Genomic DNA, 10,122 nt, shown 5'->3' with positions numbered 1-10,122 from the left:
CTCCAGTGCTGTATGCATAAATAAATAAAATCTTGAAAAGAAAAAAAATATCAGGTTGATGACCACAGTGATGATAGCTTAGTAATAAGACTAGCTGTATTTTTGAGAATGTACTAATTCACCAGGCAATGGCTTAAACAGTTTCCATTTAATTCTTTCAAAAAACACTGTAATGTGGGTATTATTCTAGGGACAAAGCATAGACCAATGGTTATTGGGCAATGAATGAGACATCTCTCCTTACAAAATACATGCATTGCCTTTCCATAAAGACAACCTCAAAGATGACAACAGAGTTGGGTCTTTCATCTCTGTGGAATTCACTAATGCTGTGACAGTATCATGATGGTTACTCTCCTCCATGGCTATCTGCTCCATCTGCCATCACTTCCTTGCTTCACCTGGCCAGCTGAAACCCTGACCTATACCCTATACTTTGTTATGTGAGCCAGGGAACTGAAAAAAGAAGGGAAAAGCATTAGAATGCTTTTGCCATCAACTCAATCCTAGAACTTGGTATATTAGGAAGAGTGCTTGAGGGTGGTAAGAGAAGTCATGTGAATATTCCACTCATGAACCTCCTGGGATGTATTACAGCTCGTGACTGGGTTCTCCACCCTACCTTGGGGAGGACTGTGTCAGTTTTGAATTTGGACATTTAAACATGACAGTCAGCCCATGCCTTGCACCTTGGCCAGTTTGTGTAAGTGAAACAGAACAACATTCCACCCAGAACTCTTCCTAGGATCCAGAGATCAGTTATCCTCCAGATTTTGTATTTGTGTTGTCTCCTTTTCCTGGTTTTAGTATCTGTTTCAAGACCATTTAAACTGTAGTATCCTATGGCTTCTTCAAGTTTTGTTCAAGTCTAATTCTGGCATTCCCTGGGGCTTGTGAATAATCCATCCTACAGCCTAGGGCCAGAATCCATTCAACTGGAGAGTGAACTCTATGCAAGGAGGCAAGCCAGTTCACTTTTGGGGTTTTTAAGTTTACAATGATGTCTTGAATGCTTTTACTCCTTCAAGTGAAAGTGTGTGATTCTGCACACTAGATCTCACTAGAAAGATTTTCTGTGGAAAATATTCAGCATTTTAAAATGTGTGTTCCTGAACTACTGACAGCTCACACTTTCTTCAATTATGTTTGGCGATAATTTACAACTGTTATCCATATTGCTCATAGACATATCTTCTGTGACTTAAAGTTGTTTTTTTTTTTAATTTTTTCTTTATTTTTTTTGAGGCTATGGATAAAAACTGTTGAGTGGAATGTGATCAGGAACCAATTTGTCTGGCATGACACCAATACCATCTATTGTCATATGAAACAACACTGTTTTATAGCTCACATTCATCTACATGTAAGATATTTTATCCAATGATTTCCTGAAAATCAGACCCACTGAATCTAGAGAAAATTCTCTGTCTTCAGTGATTTTAGACTATCTCTGTGGACCTCTGAATTTTGGGGAAAGTGTGTCAGGTCTCTTTGGGGAATGAAGGAAGGAGAAGCTGGCCTTTTCCTAGTTCAGTTAGAGTAGCTCTTTTCTATTTTAGAAATTGAAGTGTTTAAGATTGCACTTGCAAAGAGGAGTCTTTGGCTTTAAAAGTGTTTAAATCAAGGATCTCCTTGGTAGCACAGCAGGTTAAAGCACAGCACTAAGAAGCTAAGGCCACTTCAGCATGAGTTTGATCCCCCACCTGCAGCCCTGGAGGTGAGCCCCATGGCGTGGCAGACCTCTCCTGACAACCCCCCCTGCCCCCCCTCCCCTCAGCAGTGTACTTGTCATCAGCCTGCTCCCCACTCTGTCTCTGGTGAATCCTCTCACCGTCCCTGCACCTTTGGCCCGTACCCCAGCTCTGTATGCATACATAAATTAATATTTTAAAAATATAAAAATTAAAAACTTTTTAAAATGTTTAAATCCTTGTTTTGAAGGGAATGGCCATTGCTGTAAATAAAAATAATAGACACCTTTTGCTACCAGTTCCTTCTGTGTCCTCATATCACAGCCCAGTTGTATGTAATATAGTGCACACTCTAGACATGTTTCTAGGCTTTTATGAACCAGCTTATGAGACAAATTACAGTTCCAACATGGCTACCAAAGAAAATTCTGGAGATACAGTACTTGAGAGTACTAGTTCTGGGGTCAAATTCTGTGACTTAGAATTCCAGGCTGTTATGTTTTCTGTGGCGTTTTGGGCAGACATCTTTATTTCATACTTCACTGTGCCCATCTGCTGAAAGGCAGAAAACGAAGTCACCTACATTATGAGATTTTGAGAGCATTAAATGAGGTTATCATGTACTGTGCCCAATAGAGTATCTGGCACATGGGTAAATGCTCAATAAATTATCACTGTCAGCATCAACTGGTACTAGTTATAATTGTCAAAAAATTATCATTATTGTAAATTGTTCTAAAGCTGTCTATGAAGGCACACCACCATCCACTTCTGAGAAATTACTTCATATCATAATTTATGACGGCTGGCAGAAAAGGGGCCTCGGTAAAAGCTTCTGGCCTTTCTGTTTACTTACTACTGGAATCTACTATTAGGTCAAACATCAAATAGCATTTAAATAATTTGTATTTGACCGATTTAATCTTTTTAATAGGCATATTAAAAGTTTTCATGAATACTAAGCACAAATTTAAAAATTAAATATATCCTGGAATTTGTGGGACATAAAAATCATTCTTTTTGAAAGTAGGAAATTCTCAAGATAGTATACTGCAAAGAAACACTGGAAATTATTTTTAAATTATTTTAAATGAATGTGGACATACTAAGATTTTAATACTACTATAACACTTCTGATTCCGAACAACAGAAAACAGAGTTAGGAGACAGACTTACTGGCTACCTTTAGAGCGCTTACCCACACTCCTGCCTTCAGAATATCTGAAATGCATTGTATTGCTTGTATATATTATCTTTCAAAATGAGTTCCTTTTATAGTCTTTTATCTTCTTAACTTTTAAAAAGTGCTTGTGTTTTATTTATATTTATTTCAGAACCCATACTGAAAGATGAAGTGACAGGAACAATTTAAAAGTTAATTTGACTGAATGAATGCATGTTAATGAAGGAACTTTCTTTGGAGGAGGTACTCTAAGCAGATGTTTCTCAGAGGAGATTACCTCTTTTTACATCAGACTGAAAAAGATGGTCAAATGATTAGAAAGCTAACCTTGCCAATTCAATTTCCTTGTAATCTCTAGCTTGTTTGTCATGGAAATAAACTGAGAGCAGGAGATGGTTTTATGGAAGAGCTGATTTCATTCTCTACCCTTTCAAATGATGCTTTTGGCTCGTGACTTGTTTGGATTAAAGGTGCTCTTGGCTCCCTGACCATACACACCTTCCAAGTCTTTTCTTGTCTTGCTCTGATATAATCTCAGGGCCTTTGATGATATTTTTGCCTTCCCAATCCATTTGGCAAATGGAAAAAAAAAAAGCCTTTGCAAACCTTATTTCAGGTAACATGCACAGTTTAAAAAGTAACCTAAATAAACACATTAGAGTATTTTGTGTTGAATGAACGTCCTAAAAATGTGGTATCTGCTGGCTTTAAAATTTTGTTTTTAAAATCCCACTTAATCTTTGTTTTATAGATTCTGTGAGATAGGTTTCTATTCTAATCCCCAACCATTACAAGTGTCAAAACAAATAAACAACAAAAGTATTTGAGCTATTTCCAACTTTTCCCCTGATAATTGGTATGTAAATAAGGTATTTTACACACAGAAAAAATAAAATCCATTTCATATAGAGAGAGTTTTGTATATCTTTTTAGGGATTTGTTCTTGGCTTTTAAAATTGTGGCTTGTTGTAAATACTGTCTTTTCTTTAAAAAGTTCCATTTTTTTTCTTTCTGGCTAATGAATCCCTGCCCTCCCCCATCAACTGGCTTTAGATAATGGCCCCTCAGGGCCTGGGTGTGACTAGGAGACTAGGGCGCTGGCTGGAGAACAGCACAGTGTGGACTGGACAGTTTCAACAGTGTGGCAAAGGTGCCTCAGTCCTGGAGGGTAATTTCAGCGATTTCACAGCCACCACCAATTGTCCTGTAACAGGTTAAAGAAATCATCTTTTATTCCCTTGTCCAACGTTCCTGCTTTGGTAAAGGTAGAGGCATCGCCGAACTGTTTGGTGTGGGGATTTGGCACAGTGCACTTTTACCTTCAGTTTTTAGAATTACAGCAGTTGCTGGAATAATGTTGCTTTCTTCAAAGTCATTTCAGTATAACACTGATGATGAGAAAAAAACAATCCTAGTAGATGTTTTCTTTGTAAGTCCTTCTTAAAGTCCTAGATTTTCAGAACCAGGATTTATGGTCCCTATTGCCTTTCAAACCTGAGTTTTCCTGTGATCCTGCTGGACAGACCCGCTTGCTTTTGAACTTCCCCACTGCCAGCCCCGGCTGTAGCTATCTTTAGTCAGCTAAGCCACCTCCCTATCGATGGATCGATCACCACAATCGTTTGGGACTGCCCTCTCCTAGTGTTTTGACCCATTCTCTCCTTTTAGCCCCTTAATTGTCACTTTTGGTGGACTTAGGAAGTAGTAAAAACCAAGAGTGTGTGTTCCACTTGCCTGGAAACTCTCCTGGTCTTCGGATTCGGAGATTTATGAAGCAAAGGGAAAGCAGGTAAAGTTTAGCACCTGTTATTTCTGATGTCTCAAATTCCTTCTCTCTTCGCCATCATTGCTCGTCTACCCAGCCTTCATTCTTCAGGAAGTCCAAGTCTGGATTAAATAGTAGATAGTGTGAAAAATATAAAAAAATTGAGACAAAATCATGCTCCACACTCATTGAAACCCACCTCCAAGAGACCATCACTCTGTTGCATCGATTTCCTGGCCTTTCTTTTTCTGTTTGCTTGTTTACTGCCATAGTTTATATGTGGAGTGTAGTTATGTCCCCCTCTGTTTCTACTTAGCAATGAAGGCCTGCTATTCCTCTGTTTCATTAGTATTCTCTAAAAACATTTTTTAAATTTTTGAAATTTTTCCTTACATCAATGTGGACCCTATAGCTCCCCTGTCAACATGTCACCTGTGAATGATCACCCTATTTCCTTGTGCTCCTGCCTCCCATCTTGAACCTTCTCCCCCTCCTTTGCTATATGCCTGAGATCTATATGGTCAGCTTGCTAAGTTGATTTTTTTTCTTGACCTTTCGTTTGGTTTCTCTATATTCCCCATATAAGTGAGACCATCCAGTATCTGTCCTTTTGTTTCTGAGTTATTTCATTTAGCATAATCTCATCCATCCCCATTCATGTTGTCCTAATGGCAGGAGCACATCTTTTTTGATTGCTGTGCTGAGTCATGCTTCTTGATTCATGCTTCTTGATTCATTCATCTATTTTGAGGCATATGGGTTGTTTCCATATCTTGACTTTGAAAATAGTGCTTCAATAAACATAGGGAGGGGTGCAGGTTTCCTTTCAAATTGGTGTAAAAACATGATTTTAATGGTTGAGTAGTTTAACAGTTTACCTTTTGGCACATAGAGTGTTTTAATAAAATTCTCTGTAATAACACTAAGCTTTATTATATAAATTTCTCTAATTATCCTTGGGGAAATTCAATCTTCAACACTGAAGTCTGTAGTAGAAGATAATAAATATATAGTTATATAAATTAGAAAATGTAATTTATTTATGCAGGTTAATCTTTAGTATTAGTGTATGTGGGGGTTATCTGTATTATTTGAACTATTAAACCTAACCAACACACTGTTTGAAGAAAAGTTAGACTGTATCTACTTTCACAACCAATTACATGTTGACCATAAAACAGCAATGAAGGGCTACTGCACCACCACAAAATCCTTCCTTAATAAAGCCCCCCAGTGATAGCTCAGTTCAGCAGATGATTATAACACCCCCTTCCCACATAGGAGTGGAAGGCCACAACTGCCGAGATCGGGGGGAATGATATTGCAGTGAGGGATTTGCCTCTCTCTCTGCCCCACCATACAAGCATTTGTCTCTCTTTCTTTCCCACCAGGTGATAGCAAAAGCAAGCTGGTATCAACCTAAATCTCCAGATGCTTGTGTCACATGGATAAGACTGCTGGCCCTAGTCCATTCCCTTTCTTACTCTCTTGTAAACCTGGATGAATACACATTCACTCTGTCAAAGAGCAGCAAGGTGGTCTTTCAGATATGAATCTGCTGCCCTTCTTGATTTATTAACAAATTAAACTACTTTCTTCTCCTCAAATGCTCTTTCCTTTTATAGGCCAAGGAAACCAAGATGGCCAGCATTCTTGTATCACCCATAGGCTATGTGAGACACACACACACACACACACACACACACATATCAGATATAGGATACAGTAAAAAATGCCAGAGGCCACTGATTTTCAACCTGGATGGAAGGTTGCAGTGAAGATCTGTTTTAGTCAGCATTTAAAAACATTGATACAGACCATTTATATTCAGTTATTATTGATACATTGAAATCTGTATTTTTTATTTTATTTGCTTTTTTTGTGATTCTTTCCTTACCTTGTTCTAGTCTTCCTATTCACTCCTCTGTGGGTTTTAGTTGTAGGGTTCCTTGTAGTAATTGTCGTAGTGGGGGTTTAGTATTGGTAAATTTCTGGAGATTTTGTTTGTCATGGAAAGTTTTTATTCTTCCATCATAGAGGAAGGAGAGCTTCACAGGGTAGAGTATTCTTGGTTGGAATTTGTTGACTTGAAGTTTGTTGAATACGTCCCTCCATTCTCTTCATGCTTGTAGTGTTTCTTTGGAGAAGTCTGATGTCATCCTGATTGGTTTTCTTTTGTATGTTATTTGTTTCTTCCCCCTTGTCAGCTTCATTATTTTTTCCTTTGAAACTTACTAATTTGTGTCTTGCTGTTGCTTTCTTCTCATTGTGGTGTTTTTGTTTTCTTCAGGTTTCTTGTATTTCTATTTTCATTTCCTTCTTCATATTGAGGAATTCTTTTCAATTCTCTCCTTGAATAGTGTTTTCAGCTCTTTGTTCTCTCTCATCACTCTCTGGGACACCTATGATTCTTATATTTCTTTACCTCATTGCATCTGATATTTCTTGGATTGTCTTTTCAATTTTTTTTCTTTGTAGTTCTCTTTCCTTTTCTTTTTTTTTTCCAAAGAGGAAATGCAGATGACCAAAAGGCATATAAAAAAAATGTTCCGCATCACTTGTAATAAGGGACATGCAAATCAAAACAACAATGAGATACCAACTCACATCAGTTAGAATGGCACATATTAAAAAAAACAAGTAACAATAAATGTTGGCGAAGGTGTGGAGAAAAAGAAATGCTCCTATATTGCTGGGTACAACCACTATGGAAAGCTGTGTGGAGATTTTGCAGACTGCTAAATATGGAGCTTCCATATGATCCAGCAATTCCACTCCTAAGTATATACCCAAAGGACACAAAAACAATAATTTAAAGGACACCTGCACCCCAATGTTTATTTACACTAGGGAAGCTGTGGAATCAAGCCAAATGCCTAAAAATTGATGACTGGGTCAAGAAGATGTGGTACATCTATACAATGGACTATTACTCAGCAATAAATAAGATAAGCTCATGCCATTTGTGGAAACATGGATGGAGTTGGAAGGGATCATGCTTAGCAAAATAAGCCAGAAAGAACAAGAAAACTACTGGATGGTTTCACTCATAGCAGGAGTGCAAGGGATCAGGAGAAAATATATAGAGAGATATAGTAATTGTAATAAAGTGAAAAAGAACATCAACTAACCACTATAAACCAGAGACATTCTATGGGGGAGGAGAGGGAAAACAAGAATAAAATGGGGGTGGGAAGAGCATACGATATTTATCTTTTACTTCTGTCTTATTTCATTTAGCATAATCCCTTCCAGATTCATCTTTGTTGCCACAAATGTTATGAGTTTTCCTTTTTGGGTCACTGAGTAATATTCCATTGTGTAAATATATCTTCTTGATTCGTTCATCAATTTAGGGGCATTTGGGTTGTTTCTATGTCTTAGCTGTTGTAACCAGTGCCGCAATAAACGTAAGAGTGCAGATTTCCTTCTGAGTTAGTGTTTTCGTGTTCTTTGAATAGATTTGTAGGAATGGAGTCACTGTATCATATGGAGATTCATTTTTATTAATCTGAGGAACCTCCACACAGCTTTCCACAGTAGTTGGGCCAGTTTGCATTCCCACCAGCAGTGTAAGAGAGTTCCTATTTCTCTACATCCTCTCCAGCATTTGTTTCTGGTCTTTTGAATGTGGGCCATTTTCATTGGTTTGAGATGGTGTCTCACTGTGGTTTTGATTTGCATTTCCCTGATGATTAGGGATGTTGAACATTGCTTCATATATCTATTGGCCATTTGCATTTTTTCTTTGGAGAAATCTCTTTTTATTTCTTCTGCCCATTTTTGACAGGATTGTTTGGATTTTAGTTGTGTAAGCTCTCCGTAGCTCTTTGATATCAGTTCTTTGTTCTTTGTATAGTGGCAAACACATTCTTCCATTCAGTAAGGAGGGCTCTTCATTTTGATTACTGTCTTGTTTGCTGTGCAGATTTTTAGTTTGATGTAGTTCCAGCCATTTATATTCTCCTTCATTTTCCTTGTGTAGGATTTTGATCTTCTTGCACATGTTGATGTTTTTCTGTTTCTCCAGTTTGTGATTGATCCTGGAGAATAATCTGAGTGCCTTAAAAAAAATGTGTATTTTTGGGGGGTTGGTGCAGTGTCATACTGATGTCTGTGTTAGGCCCAAGTGGTCAATACCTTTATTTAAGATGATTATGTCCTTTTTTTCTTTTTAAGATTTTATTTATTGCTGCATAAAGAATTGGAGTACAGGTCAGAGGTGCAGGGAGACAGTGGGGAGCAGAACACGGAGATCTATGAAGTACATTGCTGAGTGGAGCAGCAGGAGAGACAGGAGATATCTGTTGCACCATGTGGGTCACCTCCGAGATGGGAGATCGAGTTCCACTGAAACAGCTGCAGCTAGCTTGCAGTGCTGTGTCCAATGTGCTGTGCCACCAGGGAGGGCCCATACTGTGTTTTTTATTTTTTTATTTTTTTTCATTGTCTTATCCATCGATGAGAGTAGGGTGTTGAAGTCTTCTACCACATATGTATTTTTTCTGATGTCTGTTTTCAGAAATGATAGTGATTGCTTAATGTATGTTAGTGCTCCATCATTTGGTGAATATATATGACCAGTGTTATGTTTTCCTGGTGTATTATCCTCTTGATTCTATATAGCATCCATTGGTGTCTCTTGTCACCTTTTTTTAGTTTAAAGATTATTTTATCTGATACAAGTATGGCTACCCCTGCTTTCTTTGGTGGCCATTTGCTTAGAAAATTGTTTCCACCTCTTTACTGTCAATCTGTGTTTATCTTTAGAATTTAAATGTGTTTAGTGCAGACAACGTAAGTTTGGATCAGTTTTCTTACCTAATATGCTACTCTGTCATTTTAATTGTGAGTTTAATCTGTTTACATTTAGGGTGATACATGGAATCTGTTATTGCCATTCTGTTCTTCATTTTGTCGTTCTAATCAATACCTTGTTCCATTCTTCCTATTCATTCCTCTGTTGGTTTAGATTTTAAGGTTTGTAACATATTTTTATTTCTCTTTCATACAGGAAGGAAGGCTTTGCAGGATAAAATATTCTTGCCTGGCATTTTTTTATCTTGGGTTTTAAAAAATATATTACTCCAATCTCTTCTTGCCCATAGTATTTTTTCAGAGATGTCTGGTGTCATCAGTTTTCCTTTACATCTTATTTGTTTCTTCCTCCTTATCAGCTTCATTATTTTTTTATTTGTCTTGGATTCTTGGAAATTATACTATTATATACCTTGCTATAGTTTTCCTTTCATTATGACAATGTGGCATAATTCTAGCTTCCTGTATGGGAAGTTCTCTTCTATTATTTCCTTGAATAGTTTTTCAATTTCCTTGTCTCTCTCTTCACCTTCTAGAATTTCTATGACTCTTATATTTCCTTTTGTCATGGTGTCAGATAATTCTCAAAGTGTTTTTCATTCTTTTCTCTTTGTATCTCTCCTTTTGCTTTTGGTTCTTTTTCTTCTTCCTTTTTTTTTTTTTTT

Source organism: Condylura cristata, unplaced genomic scaffold (assembly GCF_000260355.1).
Source record: "Condylura cristata isolate star-nosed mole 26May11 unplaced genomic scaffold, ConCri1.0 scaffold00025, whole genome shotgun sequence".
NCBI classification, from domain to species: Eukaryota; Metazoa; Chordata; class Mammalia; order Eulipotyphla; family Talpidae; genus Condylura; species Condylura cristata.
The sequence above is the reverse complement of the archived record's forward strand: the minus strand, read 5'-3'. Positions refer to the sequence as shown.